The following is a 22,699-nucleotide window of genomic DNA, read 5'->3' as shown; positions in this document are numbered from 1 at the left end:
AACTAGAAGTGATAATTTGGATAAAGAGGGTTTCTAACCCCACTTTTCTTCCAGATCTTTGCTTTCAAATCCCTGCTATCCTTCTTGTCAATACATGAATTTATGCTTCCATCTAATTGCGCCTGGCTTAAAGTACCCATAAGGGAGACGTTTCTCCTTCGCTGGGAAGCCCAGACGTGTTCACCCAGGTGCTAGACGTAACATAATATCAATATTTACTGATTGACTAATTTGGGGCAATTTTTAGCTTCATCAAATTTTGATTTCAATATGCTTCAATTGAGTAATAGCCAGAAAATTAAATGAAGCAGCCATGTGTGTGCATGTGCTGTTCTTTGGATAGGTGTAAAAAAGGGAAGCAGACACCGTTCATATGTTTTTCAAAGCTTGGCTGGTTTTCTCCAACACTTCTGGAGCAGAAATGGGCAAAACTTTGGTGGTTGGGGAACACAACGAAACCAACAATTTTGGTTAGCTTATGGGTGTCAACTCGCAAAAGCATTTTCTAGTCTACTCTCGAGTTGCCATAGGCAGCAAGGGGGGAGCACATTCCACACATACCTCCTTTCAGGGTTGGACCTCAGGTTACCAAAGCCGGCTTGTGAGGCATAGACTTCTATAGCCCAAGGGAGTGCCTCGTTGGAGAATGTGATTTATGACAGACTGAGAGGGAGGGGGAAATAGGGTCAAAGTTGTTAGAGAATGCGATTTATGACACAGACTGAGAGGAAGGGGGAAATAGGGTCAAAGTTGTTGGAGAATGTGATTTATGACACAGACTGAGAGGAAGGGGGAAATAGGGTCAAAGTTGTTGGAGAATGTGATTTATGACACAGACTGAGAGGAAGGGGGAAATAGGGTCAAAGTTGTTGGAGAATGTGATTTATGACACAGACTGAGATGAAGGGGGAAATAGGGTCAAAGTTGAGCCATAAACTACGTGCCACAGAGTTTCCCTCACTCAAGTAGCTGCCGACATGCTGCTCCTAAATGACTAGTTTTCTTTTGAAACTTGACTTGAGGCTCATGGATTAATTAGGGCATCTGTTGGAACCTTGACAATGGGTCAATAAGACAAAAACGGTCAGATAACCCAATATATTCTCTGCCTCCCCCTTCCCCTTCCCCTTCCCCTTCCCCTTCCCCTTCCCCTTCCCCGACCCTGACCCTGACCCTGACCCTGACCCTAACCCTAACCCCAACCCCAACCCCAACCCCAACCCCAACCCCAAACCCTAACCCTAACCCTAACCCTAACCCTAACCCTTCCCATTCCGACAGCTCAGCTCATCTCCGCCATGGCAGTCCCAGACAGACCAGGGGGGAAATGTCTCCAGGGCTGACACAATAGTAATTCCCACCTTGTTTTAGAGAAGAATAGGAATTGTAGCACAACCTTGCTCCTCGCCGAATCCTGTATGCTGCTCATGTTAACTCAATTTATCTCATACTTGATGTACAGATTTATTTTCCTCTGGCTTCCTATTAAGTGGTTGAACCAAATGGATGAATGGAAGCAATCTGACTTACTCCTTTATCTGAAAATAAGTATGAAAACCGTGCGTTGAGGCAAGTCGCTTTACAGTAAATGGAAGGGAAGTTATTTCTCGTAAGTCACTGTATTACGGCAGATTGAATTATAACCTGCTTAGGATAATTGAATCAAGCTGCTACTTCTCTTAGTTTGTTACAGACTACCAGTCCCCACTAATGATTTTATCTTCCTACTTGAAGATATATATATATAAGCTTAGTCTGGGGTTCTTAGCTTGATTGCTCTTCTCAGAGATAAAATACGGGGGAGAATTTGTTATTCTTTTATTTCTTCTTTCCCTTCTTTGGAAGGGAGTCAGGAAATTGCCTTGATCCACAAACACTTATTTTAGAAGTAAGATGCCAAAAATGATCATCTAACTGATTTTTGAGTTGTGAGACCAGCTAAATGTTCAGGAGTTAGGATCAAGAGACAGAAATCGGGCAGTGATGATACAAGTAGAGCAGGGGTGAAATCAACTTACCTTCACTATCTTGATGCTTCCTCAGCTTGGCTGTTTTCTTGCAGATGTCTCATTATCCAACTGGTAGCATCATCAGTGTATTTGGAAGAGTATTCGGCGACTTCAGCTTGTCCAGAATGTGGCCGCGTGAGCGATCGTGGGTGCGCCTCGATTCACCCACGTAACACCTATCCTCCGCGAGCTGCACTGGCTGCCTGTTGATCTCTGGATTCGCTTCAAGGTGCTAGTTGTCACCTACAAAGCCCTTCATGGTATTGGATCTGGGTACTTGAGAGACCGCCTACTGCCAATTACCTCCTCTAGACCAATAAGATCCCATAGATTAGGCCTCCTCCGAATTCCATCCGCCGGCCAGTGTCGACTGGCGACTACCTGGAGGAGAGCCTTCTCTGTGGCTGCTCCGACCCTCTGGAACGAACTCCCCGTGGAGATTCGAACCCTCACTACCCTCCAGGCCTTCCGCAAAGCCCTTAAAACCTGGCTGTTCCGACAGGCCTGGGGCTAAAGACTTGCAGCCCTACTTCGAATAGTATGATTGTTGTGTTTTTTAACTGTGTATGGTCTTTATATTTTGTAACTTTGTTTGTTTCCCCCTCCCTTGAATTGTGAGCTGCCCTGAGTCCCTTCAGGGAAAAGGGCGGCATTCAAATAAAGTAAATTCAAATTCAAATTCAGTGCTGGAAGAGAGTGGTGTTTGCAGAAAGGAGGAGGAGGGGGAGGAGGGGGAGAGGGACTGTGGGGTCCTTGGTGCACTCTGAGCTTGGCTGTTTTCTTGCAGATGTTTCACTACCCAACTAGGCAACATCATCATTGATGTTACTGCTACGTTTGTGTGTATTCTACCTGCCCTACTCTACACCCCCTTCCTTGTAGAAGAGGCTTGTTATAAAATAATGAGATGTGCTAAACCCAACTTGTCAGGAGTCTTCCAAGTATCTCTTCTCCTGCACCCACCACGACGAATATTGACTGGGTACTCAAGCGCGACTTAGGGATTAAGCCATTAGCTTCCATCTAATGATGAAGCTTTATTTTTGGGTGTCTCCCACCTCCACCAACACAATCTGATTTGAACGTCACAAGGCAATTAATCATGCACTTTAGTGCCTCGTTTGGCAGTCATTTATTCCGTTCCCAGGAAGCAGATTATATAAAAGCGACAGCATGCAAATGCAAACTTTGCAATTAAAAATAATATAAAATCTGAAGTTTGCACCAGAGCTATTCATCGGCGGTCAAATGGGGATTGTTTCCCTCCCAGCTTATTTCTTCATAAAATGTATTTATCCTTCTGCTTGCCTTTCTTAGATAATGATGCCGATGAAAGGGTTAGCTTTTGCACCCCAATCTAAAACGTTCCCTTTTGAGTTCCCGAGAACAGAATTAAGACAACAGTCGCTTGCTCTGAATATTATGTATGGCTTTATTCCATGGCTGTGTGTAATATAAAAGCAGAGGGGATGTAAGCCCATTTGTTTTAATGAATCCCAAAGAACAAATATTGTTGCTGTTAGAATTGTACATGCAAGGGAATATTTGTGTTGTATCATAGCGTGGAACCCTTTGCTGATCTCAGAAAGGAAAAAGGAATAGACCTGGTTCATACTTGAATGGCTGTAGGGGGAATGGGAAGTGAAGGAGGGGGAGACCATGAAGAAGACAGTGATATTGATAAGATAGAAGAGAACATTTGTAGCTCAGGATTGAACTGTGGGGGTCCTTGTTGCTCTTTGATCTTGGTTGACTTCTTGCAGACATTTCATGACCCAACTAGGTAACATCATCAGTGCTAGAAAGGAATGGAGTCTGTGGAGAGGAGGAGGAGGAGGAGGAGGATTGTGGAGTCCTTGGTGTTCTATGAGATTGGTTGTTTTCTTGCAAACATTTTATGACCCAACTAGGAAACATAAACAGTTTTAGAAGGGAGTGGGGTGTGTTGTGGGGTAGAAGAGAAAGAAAAGGGGAGGAAGAGGAGGTCTGTGGGGTGTTTGGTGCTCTCTGAACTTGGTTGTTTCCTTGCAGACATTTCATTGCTCAACTAGGTAGCATCATCATTAGATGGAGAAGACACTGACCCGCTCTAACCAACATTTTCTGGCTTTTCTAGAAGTCCACCAGTCACGATGACATGACCTCTTAGATTGTCCACGTTTCCAACATAAATCTGAGGACCTTTATGCCATCTAGCTAATGTTTCTAGAATCCTACAATGTAAATTTCAGTCCTTCTGTGGGGTTAAGACACCCCTAAAACCCTTCGGGGTGTGTGTTCTGCTAAGATACAGGCTGTTGTGCCTTAGAATTGCTTCTACTGCATTGCCATAAAATGGCTTCTACTGTACAGTGCAGTGGAGTTGCTATGGTAAGTTCTTCACAGTACTCCACAAGGGGGCTCCCTCTGGTAAGGGGGAAAATCCACCATTAGAAATTACTTTTGGTCGGGATATTCTCCCCCTTTAAATAAATACCCAGACAACACAAGGTTATCAGCTAGTTTGTCTTATAAAAAGTGGGAGATTTCCCCTTTCTAATGTCCATCTGTTGTTCTGAAAATGCCACCAATCCTGGGGAAGAAAATTCGGCATCTGGACCAGGGTATATCATCAAAATCCCAGTTGTGATGGCACGAGGAGGACAATTTAATGAGCTGGTGGAATGTGCTGATTAAAATAGAAACTGTAACATCCACAAAATAATCAGAAATTCTTGTTTTAGAGGCCAGTGAAAAGGATAATGAAATAATCATAGACAGGGACCAAAAATAACACGCAATAAATGGCTGCCTTAGCCTTGATTAGCTGAGTCTTGCAGAGTTTTATTCCTGAAGGTATTAATTCGCCCCAAAGGAAACAGATGGCCCACTATTTCTAGTGCGGGAGGAAACTTTTCTATACTGTTGCATTAGGGAAGCAGAAGCTTTAGAAAAACCAGAAATTCTGCATATTCCAAGGAAAGATCCTTGGGCTGAATTTATAGTATGCTTTCGATTTGCATGGAATCCAGAGTTGCCTGAAATAATAAAGATTGTTAGAGTCTGTAACGATCCAGCCAGCAGACAATCACATCATTCGACAGGGTTCATCTATAGAAGAAACCTCTTTATATGCAATAATATAAAACACGATGCATGTATACAATACCCATGCAGCTTTTGCAATGTGGTAGAGAGAAGACGTAGCAGCAATGGCAAGAACAAGAAGCCAGAAGCAAGGACTCTCAAGCAAAGACACTCTTATATACACAGAATACTTAAGCTAAGCCACGCCCAGGCTCCGAGCCATCTCACGTGGCTCACAACAAATCCTGTGTCTCAGTCACCAAACCGTTCCCGTTGGCTGACTTGTTGTTATGGCTATTCCAGTTCATAAATTCTTATACACTAACAAAAGATTGGGTCCTGCAACGTTAACCTGGGATTTGTCCAGGCGGTTCTTGGCTTACGACAGTTCACTTAATGACCGTTCAAAGTTACAACAGCCCTGAACAATGGGACTTATGACCGTTTTTCACAGTTACGACCTTGGCAACATCTCTGTGATTACGCGATCAAAATCCAGATGCTTGGCAACTGCTTCACATGTACAGTATGACAGTCGCAGTGTCACAGGGTCACACGATATCCCCCGGTTGTGACAAGCAAAGTCGAGGGGGAAACTGGGCTCACTTAACAACCGTGTTCCTAACTTATGAACTGCAGTGAGAACAATCCACCCGCGGAAGAGAAGTTGCCTTGGGAAGTTGTGGGAGCTTCATCACTGGAGGCTTCCAAGAAGAGACTGGACGGCAGAAATGGTGAAGGGCAGAGGTGGGTTGTTCCCAGTTCGGCCTGGATTGGCTGAACTGGTAGCAGTGGCGACAGGAGACTCCGCCCACCCACCGGGACAGTTCTGTGCAAGTGCAGAAGCGTCGTGCGGACAGGAGTGCGCCTGAACAAGAAGTAAAAGAATTGGCAACCCACCTCTGGTGTAGGGCAGTGATGGAGAACCTTTGAGGTACAGAGTGCCTAAATCAGAAGATGCAAGTGTGCTAGGAACAAGTGGCTGGCTAGCACATATGCGCGCCTCGGAAACCTGCCTGGCATGTATGCACACCTTGGAAACTCGAGGATGAGCTGGATGAGTTGGGGCGATGGTGTGCATACCCACAGAGAGGGCTGTGCCATAGGTTCTCCACCCTGGGTGCAGGGTCTCCTGTTTGGGAGGGGCGTTGGACTAGATGACCTACAAGGTCCCTTCCAACTCTGTTAATCTGAATCTGATTCACTAGGGCTAGGGAAGTCATAAAATGGGCAATCTTAATCCACTTAACAAACGTCTCCCATAAATTTGGGGTGAACTTGTGGTCATACGTTGAGGGCAGCCTTTTCATTTGCCTTCGTTTGTAAAATAATGAAGAATTTCCTGACGGAGTTATCCAAAGGTATTCTGAAGGTAGAACTGACTTTGTACAGAAGTTGCTGCTTTAAAAGAGCCAAGGTGGCGCAGTGGTTAAATGCAGCACTGCAGGCTACTGCTAGATCAGCAGTTCAGCGGTTCAAATCTCACCGGCTCAGGGTTGACTCAGCCTTCCATCCTTCCGAGGTGGGTAAAATGAGGACCCAGATTGTTGGGGGCAATATGCTGACTCTCTGTAAACCGCTTAGAGAGGGCTGAAAGCCCTATGAAGCGGTATATAAGTCTACTGCTAAGTCTACTGCTATTGAACAGAAATGCAATAACGCTTAAACGCAGATCCTGTTTTTATTAAAAAAACAAACCCTGAACCTGTTCAGATCCTAAAGCCTTTACAGAGATTCCAAAGCCCATTTTCTTTTTTTGTCAACATGCCAAGGGATGTTGAATCATAAAACATGATGAGGCATCAAAATATCTGATCACTGGAAAGGTTGCACTTTGGATCAGCAGATTTCGGAATGAGTCGCCTTTTCAAAAATGGATTTACAAACGGAACATCTGGAAGAAGGTTTGAGAAAAATGAAATCTATGTTATTGGTAACCAAGGGAGATGTAGCAGAGTAATTAAATTAATTTGAGCCATTCATGCTTGAGGCTTTTTTTTTAAAGCAATGATCTTGAAATGGATAAGAACAACATATGTTGGAATATCTGAAAGAATTTTGGAGACGGCCCAGCTGAATTTGAGAACTCGTCGCAAAATCTGTTTATGGAAGAAAAAAAATCAGTCCCTCTTGGTTCGTTTTAGTTATGCATTTGAACAAAGGATCTCTGCCTGAAAGAAGCATGGGTAAGAGATTTTACTCCAAGGTAAATCCTGTTGAGTTCAACATTCGACTGTGCAAGTGTAAAAGGAATAGAACAAAAACTTGTTTAAGAGAAATCCCATAAAGCAGAAATCCAAAGATGCATATATGAGGCTTTTGGAGTTAAATACTCAAAACTGCCCATCTAGTTTATTCATCTTTTCAAATTGTGTGGGATCTTTGATGCCACCTGACCTTGACTGTTTTCATGCAGACGTTTCATGACCCAACTAAGTAATATCATCAGTGCTAGAAGGAGTGGAGTTTGCTCTTATTCATACACAAGTGGTTTGCCCTGTCAATGATGGAGGAAGTGTTCTTGGTGGTTGATTGGTTAAGCTGTTGTTTGCTGGCCTGAGTTGGTAGCTCACTGAATGATTGTTGATCTAGTATAATCTTGGTGTTAATCTTAGCTTATCTGGATGTTGGTTGCTGGCAAGAAGGTGTTTTGGTCTTTTCCCCTTGACCGTTAGTAGCTCAGATTCTTGTAGAGAGCTTAAGCATGCAATAAATCTCTATACTCATTTGAACTGCCTGGATCTCATTCCCTTGATACAAAGTCCCTTCTGTTCAGGCTGAAATGGGTGACTCTAATAGTATCTTTATTTCAGAAACAATTTTTTTTTAAAAAAAATAGATGACTATTGTTGGAGTCAAGGGAAAAAACTCAACCCCTTGAAAACCGAGAACAGCTAGCCCAGAAATTTGAAGTAAGCCCTTGTTTACAAAATGTTTCCTTTGAACACTCAAGTGTTATTGTGATTAATACCGAAGAAAATGTGGGACCCCTGTTTAAGAAGAGTTATGCTTTATCCAGCAGCAATTACATTAACGCTGATTGAAAAAAAGAAGAAGAAGAAATAACTCTTAGCATGGCATTATTATCCTCTCCCTGGACAGTCAGTAATTGTCTGCTGTCATACGAGTTTGGGGCTTATTATATGCTTCAGTAACTCAATCTACTTTATAGCATTTTCCAAAACTTTGCAAAGGCATTTTACTTTCAACAGATTGACACCGACACGTGCTTAGAGTGACATGTTTTGTGGGTGGTTCAAAGAGTACACTTGGAATACGGCATCCAGTTTTGGTCGCCATGATGTAGAAAAGATGTGGAGACTCTGGAAAGAATGCAGAGAAGAGCATCAAAGATGATTAGGGAACTGGAGACTAAAACATATGAAGAACGGTTGCAGGAACTGGGTATGTCTAGTTGAATAAAAAGAAGGACCAGGGGAGACAGGATAGCAGTCTTCCAATATCTCAGGGGTTGCCCCAAAGAAGAGGGTGTCAATCTATTCTCCAAAGCACCTGAAGGCAGGACAAGAAGCAATGGGTGGAAACTAATCAAGGAGAGATGCAACTTAGAACTAAGGAGGAATTTCCTGACAGTTAGAACAATTAATCAATGGAACACCTTGCCTCCAGAAGTTGGGAATGCTCCAACACTGGGAGTTTTGAAGAAGATGTTGGATAACCATTTGTCTCAAGCAGGGGGGTTGGACTAGAAGACCTCCAAGGTCCCTTCCAACTCCATTATTCCAACTCTAACTCAAGGAGAAAAGACCCAGGAGACGCCCTTAGCTCAATTCACCAGGAAGGTCCTCCTCAACACAAGCCCATCTCAAGAAACAAGGTCATTGAGCAAAACAAGCTTACATTCCAACAGCAAGTCAAATATTTCACAGCATGTTTACATCCAGCCACTACAGACAATCCTCAACGTACAACAGTTCATTTAGCGACCATTGAAAGTTACAACGGCACTGAAAAAACGTGATTTATGACTGCTTTTTACACGTACAACTGTTGCCCCATGGTTCTCTCTGCGGGCATGCACACGGTTGCCAGTGCCTTCCTGGTTTCCAGCACATGCATGCACGCTGGCCATTTGGCCTCTGGGTTTCGGGTGCTCCGGCACATGCCTGCACACATGGTGCCAAAAAGGTTTGCCATCCCTGCCTTAGGTGATGGTCTGGTTCAACCAATATGTAACGCTAATGGCTGCGTGTGCAACCACCGATGCTAGAGTTCCATTTTAGGGCGTTGAGTGAACTCAACAAATTTGAATAATAATGGAGGGGGGTGTGTGTTAAAAAAAGGTGACAAGGTCACATAATTAGAGAAATCCTAGCTGGAATTCCAGATGCTCTTTGTGTTGTCCATCTGTTAAAGTGAGTCTGTTGCTACACATCTGTTTCCAGATGCTCTAAGTCACTTCCATGGAAAGCCACGAGGGCTGTATCCAGGAGGAAAACACAGATTCATCTCCAATCCATTCTTGCTTATTGTGTGTTGATGGACAGGGTTGGTTCGTGGGTGTGGGAATCATCTTCTGCACATTATTCGGTGGCCGCTTCAGGGTTATTACGACTCGTTCCCTGCTCCTCTTCGTTCCGTTTAATGTCTCTCTTCATTGAAGAAATGCCGCTCTGGAGATTCTTCAGTTGTGACATTGTCAAAAGTCTGGTTCCTGGAAGGACCTTCTCAGCGGCTGAATTGCTTTGAAGAGAGGAGTCCCTGTAATGAGGAAGGATGGCCAAGGGAGTTGAATTAGTCAACGAGAGGGTCGGATTCCGTCTGCTCTCCAGAGAGAGAAAATGATCAAGGCTCTCTTAAAAGGTTCCTTCCTTTCTTAGTTCCTTCCTTTCTTCCTCATTGAAATCTATCTATCTATCTATCTATCTATCTGTCTGTCTGTCTGTCTGTCTGCCTGCCTGCCTGCCTGCCTGCCTGCCTGCCTGCCTGCCTTCCTTCCTTCCTTCCTTTCTTTCTTTCTTTCTTTCTTTCTTTCTTTTCCTTTCACCTTTTTCTCCCTCCCTCTCTCTCACTTCCTTCCTTCCTTCCTCTCTCTCATTATCTTTCTTTCTTTTCCTTTCTTTTCCTTTCACCTCTCTCTCATTTTCCTTTCTTTCCTCTTTCCTTTTTTTCTCTCATCTTTCTTTCTTTCCACCTTTCTCTTCCTCCTCTCATTCTTTCTCTTCATTTCATTTTTCCTTCCTTCCTTCTCTCCTTCCTTCCTCTCTCTCATTATCTTTCTTTCTTTTCCTTTCTTTTCCTTTCACCTCTCTCTCATTTTCCTTTCTTTCCTCTTTCCTCTTTTTCTCTCATCTTTCTTTCTTTCCACCTTTCTCTTCCTCCTCTCATTCTTTCTCTTCATTTCATTTTTCCTTCCTTCCTTCTCTCCTTCCTTCCTCTCTCATTATCTTCCTTTTTCTTTCTTTTCCTTCCACCTTTCTCTCCCTCCCTCTTATTTCCTTCCTTCCTTCCCCCCTCTCTCATCTTTTTCTTTTTCTTTCTTTTCCTTTCAACTCTCTCTCACTCTCATTTTTCCTTCCTTCCTTCCTTCCTTCCTTCCTTCCTTCCTTCCTTCCTTCCCTCCCTCCCTCCCTCCCTCCCTCCCTCCTCCAAATCCTGTAGTGGAAAACTACTAGCATACTTCAGAACCAGAATTTTCTTTGGGGGGGGGGGGGGGGGAAGGATTTCAGCAACAGCCAGTTTGGTTCTTAACCATTGATGATGTTACCTGTTTGGTCATGAAACACCTTCAAGAAAACCACCAAACTCCGAGAGCACCAAGGATTCCCCCAGAACCACAGTGGTAGTTGTGATGGTGTAATCCTCTACTTCCACCTACTTTTTAATGCCATGATTTCCACCCTTATTTTTTTTTAAAAAATCATCTCTGGTGGACATCTGGGTTTGTTTTAGCTTTGATGCCAGAATTTCCAAGTCTTTATTCCATCTCAAAAATGGTGGAGAAGACTTTCCATTGATTTTCATTGGGGTGATGAGGTATCTCCACCTTTATACATGAGCGTGCTTTGAAACGCTGGACATCAAAAACATCAGAAAACAAAAAAAATGAAGGAGAACTGTGGGAAACATGGGAGGACAACTGATGTGCCTCGTGTTAATTCAGATGTACATTTGTTGCCTGTCGTCCTGGATTTGTTGTTCTCCTATCTGTCACAAAGTCTGCATATTATAATGTCCTCCTTTGTCTCTCCCCTGCCCTCCTGTCCAAATCTTCCACTGCACATTTATATTATCCCTGCGCACATGTTCATTTCCGGCTGACAGAAATTCATTTGCCACCTGACAGTGTGCCACATTACTTTGAAAATGCGCAGAGCATCTTTTCACTTCAGAGGGTGGTGTGAGCTTGAATTTAGATAGATGTTCTGGAACTTTAGGGCAGTAAATCGTGGTTTTAAAGAATGATGTTCAGGTAGGGGACAGGATGTACGGCTAGAAGCCATGGCTTCCTTCTGATTTAGCCAGCCTCAGAATTGGCTGGAAGAGCTCTTCCTGGGTGTTTTTATGACATCCACATAAACATGGCGAATTTTGGTTCAGATTAGAAGTTTTCAGTGACAATATATTAGCTTTGTTTTGTTAGAATCAATAGGGGTGAAAGGCAGGAAAGGAGGAAAAGAGAAAAGAGAGAGGGGAAGGAAGAGAAGGGAAGGTAGATGGGTGGAGGGGAAGAGGGAAAGAAGGGAGGGAGGGAAGAAGGGCGAGAGAGGGAGGGTGGAAAAGAGAGACAGGAAGAAGGGGAAGGAAAGGAAAAATAGATGGATGAAAGGGAAGAGGGAAAGAAGGAAGGAAGGGAGAGAAGGAAAGAGAGAGGGGAAGAAGGGGAAGGAAGGGAAGAGAAGGAAAGGAAAGATAGATGGGTGGAAGGAAAAAGGGAAAGAAGGAAGGGAAGAAGGGAGGGCAGAAAAGAGAGATGGGAAGGGAAGGAAGGAAGGGAAGGCCATTTAAGTAGTCATTTTCCCTCCATGTTGAGCAAAATTAACTTTGTATGTAACAGGATGATATCTTGCCTTTTCCTGTCTCTATGTCACCTCACTCCCTGGCCCATTCATTTTCTGAATTATAGCATGGAAGACAGAAGCCTACCAAATTCCAAATATACAAGTGGGATGCAATGGTAAGAATAAAAATAAAGAGCAAATATGAGAACATTATTTTAAAGGAGAATATTGATAGGGGAAAATCTTATGCTAGAATGTGGGAATATTTTCTTGCATCCCTATCGTGCCCCCTTGTGGAAATTCAGAGTTTGTGACTCACCACAGATTTAGCACACAACAAAGTAACTGTAAAAGTCAATCCTCCCTCCCTCCCTCCCTTCTTTCCTTCCCATGACCTACACTACGGTCATTAAGAAAACTCAGTAGTCATAGATGCCAACCCATTCTTTGCTACAGGCACAGTTTTATAAAAAAAACACCGCCAGAAATTACAATATGGTTATACATTGTTGTTTCCTGCGTATAACTTTCATCCAAGATGTAATCGCTTGCACATATTTGAAAGAAAAGAATTTGAAAATGGACATCTCTAACCCTAGATTTCTCTGATAAAGTTAGGTTAGGTTGGGGTGGGTTAGTTAGGTTGGACTAGACTACATTAGAAGATAGATAGATGATAGATAAATAGATAGATAGATAGATAGATAGATAGATAGATAGACAGACAGACAGACAGACAGACAGACAGACAGACAGACAGACAAGATAGATAGATAGATAGATGATAGATAGATAGATAGATAGATAGATAGATAGATAGATAGATGATAGATAGATAGATAGATGGATGATAGATGATAGATACATGATGATGGATGGATAGAGAGGTAGATGATGAGAGAGAAAGAGAGAGAGAGAAAGATAATGATAGATAGATAGATGATAGATAGATAGATAGATAGATAGATAGATGGATGGATGGATGGATGATAGATGATAGATACATGATGATGGATGGATAGAGAGGTAGATGATGAGAGAGAAAGAGAGAGAGAGAAAGATAATGATAGATAGATAGATGATAGATAGATAGATAGATAGATAGATAGATAGATAGATAGATAGATAGATAGATACATGATAGATACATGATGATGGATGGATGGATGGATGGAGAGAGAGAGAGAGAGAGAGAGAGAGATGATAGATACATGATGATGGATGGATGGATGGATGGATGGATGGATAGATAGATAGATAGATAGATAGATAGATAGATAGATAGAGATAGAGATAGAGATAGAGATAGATGATAGATAGATAGATAGATAGATAGATAGATAGATAGATAGATAGATAGATAGATAGATAGATAGAATATAACTGCAACCATACTCTGTTCTAACGGTACCTTACCTCATTCTTTTAATTTTTCTGCTATTATCCCATCATTTGGACATCCTTTGAATGTGAACCTTTCTCTTTGACTCTAAGCTCCCTATGTATCTGCAACTGGGAAAATAAAATAGACTGTAAGGTTTGGAAGGAACCATGCAGATCCTCTGATGCTCTGCACAAAGCTCACTACTGACAGATGACCATTGAACCGATCTTTATCTCCAGCAAAGGAGCACCTACCACCTTCTAAAGCACTAATCCCCTCAACTGCTGACTAGATCTTACCCTTCTGAAAGCTTTTCTGATGTCCAAGAGAAATGTAATTCCTCGTCGTATAAACCCACCATGTCTGGTCCTGTTTTCCTGAATGACATTGAATAATTTTGCCTTTCCTTCTGTGTGACAGCTCTTCAAACACTTGAAGGCAGCTAGCATGTCTTCCCACAGTCTTCTTTTCTTCAGGCTAAATGTGCCCAGTGTCTCCTACTGTTTTCCTTACACCTTTCCTGAAGGTCATCAACTGGTAGATGTGAAATAATTAGCCATCAGGTCAACCTGAGCATTTGATGCCTCGGTTGTTTTTCTCTGAAGCAAAACAGAAGTGATATATATTTTTTTGGTCTTGCACTTTCTTCTTACACAGAGATTGAATCAGAGAGGCCTTAAGAAGAATTGGCATGGATTTGTCTCTATGTGTAATGAGAAATGGATTTGGTTTTACTACCAATACCAGGAATTTGGTATTCCTAGACTTGAAGTATATATTCAAGTATTATCTATCTATCTATCTATCTATCTATCTATCTATCTATCTATCTATCATCTATCTATCTATCTATCTATCTATCTATCTATCTATCTATCTATCTATCTATCTATCTATCTATAAAACTGTATTTTCCCACCCCGTTCAAGGTACATTTTAGCCCTCCAAAAGTTTTATACAAAACAGGAGACATACGCTTTTCTATCTATCTATCTATCTATCTATCTATCTATCTATCTATCTATCCCTCCCTCCATCCATCCATCCATCCATCCATCCATCCATCCATCCATCCATCCATCCATCCATCCATCGAGTTAGCTGTCTGTCTGTCTGTCTGTCTGTCTGTCTACCTACCTACCTACCTACCTATATAGCTATATAGCTATCTATCCTCTCTCTCTCTCTCTCTCTCTCTCTCTCTCTCTCTCTCTCTCTCTCTCTCTCTCTCTCTCTCTCTCTTTCTCTCTCTCTCAAAGTATAGATTTTATTTGCCATATATATTTATACATTTGAACAAAACTGTGATGTTTCTCTGTGTCATATATGTGTGTATATATATGCATAATGGTTATCTTTTGAGAGCTGAATGCAATATTTCATTTTAATGTATGCTGATTAGTGTACATTTATAAAGTGACAATAAAGTTTTTATTTTATTCTATTCTTCTATATGGACATTTCGCCTCAATAGTCATTCATGCCTCTTTAAACGTGTAAAGAGGCATGAATTCAGGCAGCCTCTGGAAAGTCTGCCTACAACTTCTCAAAGAGAAGAGCCAACATCTACGTCTCTCAAAGGGCATCTCTCAGATTCAGTGTTGTCGAAAGGATCACCTGGACGTAATGAGCCATAAAGGAATATTTACAGGCCCAGGAATATAATTGCAGGCCCATTAATGCAAATTGAAACAAAGTGAGCTCTCTGATTTTAATGGCCATTTTGACCGTTCGGTCAAACCGAATGCTCCAGAGTTCAGAAGGGCTGCAACTGAATTTAACCAAGTCCGTTTCTCTTTTAGGGAGGAGATAGAGGTATTTATCAGTAGAAATGTCAGCAGAGGTTTAACCCCCCCCAAAAAAATCAGGGGTGTCCAATCTTGGCAACTTTTAAGACCTGTGGACTTCAACTCCCAGAATTCCCTAGCCAGCTACTGTTCTGACCGAGGCTTCCCAAGAGCCTGAAGCAAACTCCTTGTCCCAACAAAAAAACCTTTTATTAATTGACTGTGAATTCTGCTCCTTCACATCCAGTAAAGTCTTTCAAGGGAGGATTTACAGTCACAGACCTTCTCTGGCTTGGAGAGCTGCCAGGCCGAGATCTGCAGAACTTGGCAAGGAGCCTTGGAGAATCACGAACCAATTAAGCAAACTAATGGTCTCCTGCAAACTCCACCCCCTTTCGCTCCTCTTTTATTCCCTACGGGAGGGGCCACTCACAGTCCACCTGTGGCCTTACTCTCAAGTCAACCCCTGTTTTTTAGCTGTTCCCTTTGTCTGGCAACTCTGCGCATGCACACACTGGTAACAGCCTCCAGCTGTTCTTCTGCCCCACTGATGTCTGACTCTGAAGGCAGCTGATAACTGGCATACGGCCCTGGCCCCCTCTCTGCCTCCGATACAGAGCCCTCCTCAGAGCCTTCCCCAGACTCCAGGACTGGCCCAGGTTCCTCCCCAACCTCCTCACTGTCCAAATCTGCTGCCATCTCCATTGGGCGCTGTTGGGCCACAACAGCTATATATGTCATTTCATGAAGTATGTAATGTTGCATGTTGCACATAAAAAAAAAACCTAGATAAAAGGAGGGATATTGGCAAAATGAGAAGAATAATTAGGCAAACGTGCCTGCAAAAAAAGCATTTATTAGAAAAACCGCTTCAAGGCTCATCAGTAGAAATATGAATAGGAAGGGGCCCATGGAATATATGCAGATTTTCCCATATCATGTTTTAAGAACCTAGAAGCAGAAGGTTTAAAACAGGAGATCGATGCCTTGATTTAGACTTGATTTTGTCGAAAGCTTCTCGTGTGTTTTCCATTCTCCATCTGTATTTCGTATCATCATAATTTTGCTTTTTATTTGCATTATTCAAAAGAAAAGGGTTTAGAGACAAAGAAGGAACTTTCTCCAAGGGCTTACTAATCTCTAATTTGTAGGCACTTTTCATTTTCCTTTATTAAATTCACTCTGGAGCTGTATTCATTTTTGACTGTAGATGGCAAGAGAGAACAAGGAATATCTTCCTTTGCAACGTTAAGAAAAATCTGCAGCTGATTCAGAAAGTCAATCATGGCTCACTCAAGTCCACCCTCTTCTTCCTCACAGGGGTTTAGCACAACATGTGAAACAGTTTGCCCAATGGGGCATAAACCATCGTTAAAAGAAACATGTATTAGTGCAATATACGATATCAGCCAGTTTATTATCTCCCAGTTGCATCTCAAATTTCCTGGAACCAATTTATATGGGGAGTGAATTCCATTCAATAAGCTTAATCAGGGTTTGTTGACTTCACCACAACTGCCTAAGTTCTTAAGTTTCTGGTGGTGGGTTGTTGGGTTGTTGTTTTTTTTAAAGACATTTTGCTTTTCATCCAAGAAGCTTCTTCAGCTCTGAGAGCAGAAGAAGCTTCTGAGAGAAGCCGAAGAAGCTTCTCGGATGAGAAGCGAAACCTCTTCAAAGAAAAACCAGAAAGTCCAAGGAGGGAAAAAACCACCTTTGGGACAACCGTGACCTGTATATACTGAGAATCTCCACAGACCTACTCCAAGTTGCAAACCCACACTTCGGCACTTTCCAAGCCTGCTGGCCCAGAAGATGACAGAACTGGAACCTCAGAGGGGCAGAAAAGAGAAGCTGAATTTAGAAAGTAGAGACCGTCAAGAGAAGCTGCCATGTTTATATCATCATCTGTGATTTGCAGGTGTCATTGGGTGTAGAAAGGATATATTTGCACAGGGGCAGAAAATGCTAGGACTTATTTACGTCCCCAACCTTCTAATCAAAGAGGATCATCACAGATCTCCTTTCCTTCAGGAGCTGGGCCACCAGGGATTAATGGAGGCCTTTTATTTTCCTTTCAGCTGTGACATTCTGAAGCAAGGACAACAGAGACAAATTCTAACTCAGTGGGCAATGCCAAGAGCAGCCTGTTCCTACGTCTTACTGAATGCCAAGCTGACAAATTCAAGGGCCAGATAGATCATTTGATTCCATTAGCTTCTCGCGGAGTGGAGTTGCTGATGCTGTTCTCTCTCTTGTATCTTTCTATTATCCCGAAGTCTCCCGGCCTACTTATGCTTCCCCCATTCCGGGAGACTCCCGTGGGAGAACTTCCCTTCTTGTGTCTTCTGTTAGAATGTAATTGAAGTATACCATATATTTCCCCCAAAATAAGACAGGGTCTTATTTTCTTTTGACCCCTTCAAAATAAGCACTTGGCCTTATTTTCGGGGAGGTCTTATTATTTTTGAGGTTCAGGAGGCGGTGAGTGTGGCCATCTCATGGCTGCTGCTGTGTTGCAATGGTGCAGGTGGCGCAGTGGTTAAATGCAGCACTGCAGGCTACTTCAGCTGACTGCAGTTCTGCAGTTCAGCTCTTCAAATCTCACTGGCTCAGGGTTGACTCAGCCTTCCATCCTCCCGAGGTGGGTAAAATGAGGACCTGGATTGTTGTTGGGGGCAAATATGCTGACTCTGTAAACCGCCTAGAGAGGGCTGAAAGCCCTATGAAGCGGTATATAAGTCTAACTGCTATTGCTATTTTTAGGGAAGGCTTATTTTTGGAGGAGGACTTATTTTAGTGCATGTGTTCAAAAGCCCGATTGGGTTTATTATCTGGGGAGGTGTTATTTTTGGGAAAACAGGGTAGAAAACCAACATGGTATCAACCTAGTAGAAGTAACTAAAGAAGGAAAGGTTGCACACATACACATAGACAGACAGACACATATGCAAATCCATTGTGGGAAGCCACCTCCTCTCTCCTAGAAGAATGAGAGATTTTGAGAGAGGTTTTTTAAAAGGCAGGATAAAATATTTCCCCTAAAAGATAAATAAATAAAAATCTTAAAAGAGATAGAAACTCAGAGGCCCAGCTTCCTGCTCCCCAGCAGATATTTTGTGCCCATTAAGAAAAACTGGGTCATCCTATCTACAAAAGAAAAGACCTTCAACTCCAGGATGATGGGATTAAGACATGACCCTTCGGAACATAATAGCATTAACCCAGTAGCAGCAGAGCTCACTATCTTGCACAATCTCCTAAGGTTAATGCATCACCTTCCAAACTTCAACCAAACCAGGGAGCTCGAACAACCTACAGAGCCAGCTATGATCCCTACAACAGCCAATAAAATACATGTCCTTGCACAGGAATAGGAAGTTCAAGTGCAAAGCCCAAGAGAAGGTCTAAAAGCCACCCACTCCATGTGGTCAGCTGCACCACAACCTATGTGGTTCTGCTCAGAGGTGGTCTTCAGTAGGTTCTGACCAGTTCTGGAGAACCGGTAGTGGAAATTTTGAGTACTTCGGAGAACTGTTAAATACCACCTCTGCCTGGGCCTGCCCCACTCTATTCTCTGCCTCTCAAGTCCCAGCTGACGAGGAGGAAATGGGGATTTTGCAATAACCTTCCCCTGGAGTGGTAAGGGACTGGGGATTTTGCAGTATCATTTCCCTGGAGTGGGTTGGGAATGAAGATTTTATAGTATCCTTCCCCTGGAGTGGGGAGGGAATGGGAATTTTGCAGTATCCTTCCCCTGGAGTGGGAACCCTAACCCTTCCCCTGCCATGCCCACCAAGCTATGCCCACCAACCCATGCCACGCCCACAGAACCAGTAGTAAAAATATTTGAATTCCACCATTGGTTCTACTTCATCATTAAATCATCTTTCCAATCATCCTCCATGTTTTGAGTGTCTTTCTCCAGGAACTGAAGCAGATGGACAAACCATGGAGATGTGTCCATGGAAATCCAGCCACATTTATGGTCCAGAAATCCAGGCAACCCAACATACAATGTAGCCACAACTTGAAGAAAGAGATTCTTTTCACCCCAATGTCCTTGATAAAATCACTTGACTTCCTTTTAATTGGCATTATATTTCCCATAATGTTATGGACTCATTACAACATCTTTTGAACCTCTGCCAATGGGGAGGATGTTGACCTCGAGAAGCTACTGATCTAGCCTAACACACCTACACAAACACAATCACAAGTTAGTCATGTGCGATACATTGGCCCATATACAGCATACCCCCTAAGCATTAATCTACTTTACACCTTAGCAAGAAATACCACCACAATTTCCTTCTGGTAAGTGAGAGAAAAGAGGTTTTTCGGGAATATAATGAGGCTACTATTTCTCTGGCCTCTCAGCTATTGCTCTTTGTGATAACCCTACTGCCTCTGGGAGGCCCTTATCTAAATAGAGTTGGTAGAACATCATTTTAAAAAGTCACATTAAAAGTTATTTATTACGCTCTTAGAAATGAATCGTCTCCAAGATGTTTTCGATCCACCTTTTTTTTGGTCAGGGGATAAAAATTAAAACTGCAACAACCTTTCAGCCAAAGTGTTTCACTGGAGTCACAATAGTCCTCCAGAAACTTCTCTGAATCTTTTAGCTGAGTCCTTGGGAGAAGGGCGGCATATAAATTGAAATCGAATCGAATCGAAACCTTAGCGTTCCCCCTTAAGCTATCAATCTCCCTCAAAATCTTTCCACACTTTTCTGGAGTTTGGGAGAGGAAATTTTTATAATAGCAGTAGCACTTGGACTTATATGACACTTCACTGTGCTTTCCAGCCCTCTCTAAGCAGTTGACAGAGTCAGCCTCTTGCCCCCAACAATCTGGGTCCTCATTTTACCCACCTCGGAAGGATGGAAGGCTTGAGTCAACCTTGAGCCTGTCAGGATCGAACTCCTGCAGTGAGCAGTGAGTTAGCCCTGCAGTACTGCATTCTTAACCACTGCACCACCATGGCTCTTAAATATAGAGATAAATTAGATTTCTAGATGATAGACAGACAGACAGACAGCTAACTGGATGGATGGATAGATAGACAGACAGAGACAGATAGATAGGTAACTGGATGGATGGATGGATGGATGGATGGATGGATGGATGGATGGATAGATAGATAGATAGATAGATAGATAGATAGATGGATGGATGAGAGATGATTGAGAGATGATAAATAGACAGACAGACATAAAATTAATTAGATAGCAATAGCACTTATATGCCACTTCACAGTGCTTTCCAGCCCTCTCTAAGCAGTTTATGGAATCAGCCTCTTGCCTCCAATCTGGGTCCTCATTTTACCAACCTGGAAGGATGGAAGGCTGAGTCAACCTTGAGGCGGTCAGGATGGAACTCCTGGAAGTGGGCAGAGTCAGCCTGTAATATTGCATTGTAATAACTATGCCACTACAACTTCCTTCCTTCCTTCCTTCCTTCCTTCCTTCCTTCCTTCCTTCCTTCCTTCCTTCCTTCCTTCCTTCCTTCCTTCCTTCCCTCCTTCTTCCATTCCTTCCTGATAGCACTTAGACTTATATACCGCTTTACAGTGCTTTACAGCCGTCTCTAAGTGGTTACAGAGTCAGCCTATTGTCCTCAACGATCTGGTTCCTCATTTTAAGAATGGAAGGCTTGAGTCAAGCTTGAAGCTGGTGAGATTTGAACTGCCAAACTCCTGGCAACCGGCAGTCAGCAGAAGTAGCCTGCAGTACTGCACTCTGACCATTCTGCCACCAGGGCTCTTATAAGCTATAAGCAAAATAGGTTTATTCATCCTTCCTGACTTCAAAAAAAAAAAAAATCTCCCCTTGGACTTCATAAACAATTGGACCCATTTTGGACACCACTCTCCTCCACTGGGTTTCTTAACGGGCATCACAAAAGTAGCTGAACAAGGCACAACTCTCAAGTATACAAAAACAACAACAACAACACAGGAGGCATAGACCCACATTTAAAAAAATAAAGGAATGATTGACAGTGTTTATAAAATGGTTTCTGTCAAATCTACCTAGTACTAAAACTCTGGTGTCTGTTTGATCGTTTGTAACTTTCAATTGGGTGAAACGGTGCATCACACAGGACAACAATTTTTGAATTAATGTACCTTGAAATGTGCTAATTCACAGACACCACCTGAGACTCGTGACTCCCTTGAGATTGAAACTTCACAAAGTTGTGGCCGCTTTGGTGTTGCTTTGCTGCAGCAAAGCACAGTCGCAGGAGCGTCATTTTCAATGCTCCGCCTTTTTACAAGGAAAGTTCAATGGGGAAGCCTGCAGGAAGTCAAAAGTCACTTCTGCTTCCCCCTGCTTCTTTTTGGCCTATCCTTGGTTATTTTCGTTTCTCAGTTTGGGTAAAGAAATAACTCTGAAACGGTGACTCAATGAGGCACAGATGGCCTAGGTCAGTGTTTCTCAACCTTGGCAACTTGAAGATGTCTGGACATCAACTCCCAGAATTCCCCAGCCAGCATTCGCTGGCTGGGGAATTCTGGGAGTTGAAGTCCGGACATCTTCAAGTTGCCAAGGTTGAGAAACACTGGTCTAGGTTTAATCTAAAGAGGCCAGGACAGCAAGTGTAGAGAATGTCAATGAGCTAAGCCAAGTGTTATTTTTCCCAAGGAAGGTGGTAAACCTCCAAGTGCACAGGCTCCATCAGGGAAATAAGATCACGATGCTGGAAGCTGATTAAGCGTAACCTGTATGTTGGGATCTGAGATTGCTGCATAAAAATAATTCAGCCAACACTATGCCAACATCATCATCATCGTCGTCATCATTTAATCACCCCATAATCCCTTGTGTGGTAGAGTCTGGGCAACTGAACGGGGCTAGCAGAGCGTTTCATGGCCGAATTCCCTTCCTGTCGCCAGAGCGGAGTTTTGTTCAGCAGATACATTCTCAATGTGCCCAGAGAGAGAAATATCTGCCTGTACCGAGGATCGAACTCACAACCTCCTGATTTTTTTGAAAAGTTTTTATTTTTATTTTTTGTTCTCTATGTACAATTATAGGTATACATTCACATAGTTATTATTCTTTTTTTTACATTCATCGTTCTTATACATTTGTCATTCCATTTAAAGGGTTATAACATACCGTTTGGGTTGCTTTGTTTACCATCCCATCTGCCCGTTCCGACACCACCTTCTTCTCCTTTTCTTTTCTCCTTCCCTCCCTTCTCTACTTTCTTCCCCCCTTTCTCCTTTCCCTCCCTTCTTCCCTTCCTTCTTCCTTTACCTCTCCCCTACTCCTCTCTTCCTCTTCCCCTTCCTACCTTCTCTCCTTCTCTTTCTCTCCCTTCCATCTTCCTCTCCTCACCTCTATCTTCCTTCCCTCCTCTTCCTCTCATCTCCTCTCTTCCTTTCTTTTCCTATTATTGTAGGTGTCTCTTCCAGTTCTTAATTTTTATTTTCTTGCGGTGGTATTTCCGCAGACCCAAAAAGAGTTGAATATCATTTCTTGTT

This window comes from Thamnophis sirtalis, unplaced genomic scaffold (assembly GCF_051295495.1).
Source record: "Thamnophis sirtalis isolate CommonGarterSnake01/CBP01778 unplaced genomic scaffold, rThaSir2_p1.2 scaffold_13, whole genome shotgun sequence".
Classification (NCBI taxonomy): domain Eukaryota; kingdom Metazoa; phylum Chordata; class Lepidosauria; order Squamata; family Natricidae; genus Thamnophis; species Thamnophis sirtalis.
Note: the sequence above shows the minus strand (reverse complement) of the source record.